This window comes from Gastrolobium bilobum, unplaced genomic scaffold (genome assembly GCF_033153095.1).
Source record: "Gastrolobium bilobum isolate Gb01-03AN ecotype WA unplaced genomic scaffold, APGP_CSIRO_Gbil_v1 utg6604, whole genome shotgun sequence".
NCBI classification, from domain to species: Eukaryota; Viridiplantae; Streptophyta; class Magnoliopsida; order Fabales; family Fabaceae; genus Gastrolobium; species Gastrolobium bilobum.
In genome coordinates this window covers 50,249-52,246 of record NW_026898405.1, presented here as the reverse complement: position 1 = coordinate 52,246, position 1,998 = coordinate 50,249, and positions in this window count along the sequence as shown.

Sequence of the window (1,998 nt, the reverse complement as noted above, 5' to 3'; positions counted from 1 at the left end):
GTCCTTGGCAAGGAAAGCTATACGAGCAGGATATTTTTGGCCAACTATGGGAGAAGATGCTAAAAGACATGTTCAGAAGTGTGACCAATGCCAGAAGTTTGCTAGTGTGCATCAAGCTCCTCCTGAAGAGTTATTTACCATTTCCTCACCATGGCCATTCTATAAGTGGGGATTAGATCTTCTAGGTCGCTTTCCTAGGGCAGCTGGAGGAGTTAGATATTTGATAGTGGCAGCAGATTATTTTACTAAGTGGATTGAGGCGGAACCGATAGCGACAATTACTGCTCGGAAGGTCCAGAAGTTTTTTATTGGAAAGATAGTTTGCAAATTCGGTATTCCGGCCATAATTATCACTGATAACGGGACACAGTTCATAGACAAGAAGTTGAGACAGATTGTAGCTGACTTGGGGATAAAACACAAATTCGCTGCAGTAGAACATCCCCAAACGAATGGGAGAGTAGAGTCGGCTAACAAAATCTTGACGAATGGACTCAAAAGGAGGGTGGAAAGGTGTAAAGGAAGTTGGGTGGAAGAATTGGATAATGTGTTGTGGGGATATAGGACTTCAGTACAATCCAGCATTCAAGAAACACCATTTAAGATGACATATGGTTTTGAAGCTATGTTGCCCGTGGAAGTCGGAGAGCCAACTTGGAGGAGGAAAATGATATCAGAAGAAAAGGAAGACGGGAATGAGGAGATGATGAAAATTGATTTACAGTTGTTAGACGAAGAACGAGAAAAGATGGCAATGGTAGAATAGGCGTCCAAGCAACGAGCAGCAATGAGATATAATAAAACTGTGGTCAAAACGACGTTTCAGGAAGGAGATTTGGTGCTCAGGCGGGCAGATGTGGGTAATAAAAATGCAAGAGATGGAAAGATGGCAGCTAATTGGGAAGGTCCTTATCGAGTAATAGTTGCCACAAAGACTGGAGCGTATCAGATAGAGCACTTGGATAGGAAACCAGTTCCGCGATATTGGAATGCTGCCAAGTTAAAAAGGTACTTTAGTTGAAGAAATCCAGGTTTAAGTGGAAGTCGGATGGCAGGTCGTAGGCCTTAGCTTTGCATTAGGGATTAGGAAGCTAGTTTGTTAAATGTAGTAGGAGTATTTTATGTTATGTGTTGCAGTTACTTTACATATGTTATTATGTATTGCAATATTTCAATTCAATCAAGCCAGTTCGACTTTAAAGTGTATTAAAATGTATTATGTTATTATGCTCTTTATGAATTGTTAAAGTGTATTAAAGTCCCTTGCCGCCTTCATTGGCCTCTTGGGCAGCCGTTTATTCCTACTCGGAAATGGTTAAATTAAAGTCCCTTGCCGCCTTCATTGGCCTCTTGGGCAGCCGTTTAATTCCTACTCGGAAACGGGAAAATTAAAGTCCCTTGCCGCCTTCATTGGCCTCTTGGGCAGCCGTTTATTCCTACTCGGAAATGGTTAAATTAAAGTCCCTTGCCGCCTTCATTGGCCTCTTGGGCAGCCGTTTTATTCCTACTCGGAAATGGTTAAATTAAAGTCCTTTGCCGCCTTCATTGGCCTCTTGGGCGGTTAAATTCCTACTCGGAAACGGGAAAATTAAAGTCCCTTGCCGCCTTCATTGGCCTCTTGGGCAGCCGTTCAATTCCTACTCGGAAACGGTTATGTAAAGACATACTGACGAGTAGAAAAAAGAGTAATGAGAGTATAATTGTGTCAACAAGAGCAAGCAGGTATTTAAAGGAAAGTGAGAATCAAATAATAATACATCATTTCACTTCACGCTTACGGGTTCAAATACTTAATGAAAACAAGTAGCTTACGAGTACAAGATTACAATAGTTATAATAAAAGAGCTGAGTACAAAATCAAGTGATGTCTAAACTTCTCTAAGTAGTCTTAGGAGCAGGGCTTGAGGCAACAAGGTCGGAAGCAGGGGTAAATCCCAAATAATCAGAGGGGCTTTCAGCAAGAACAGCAACAGAGCCTTGTTCGTCATGAGTGCATAG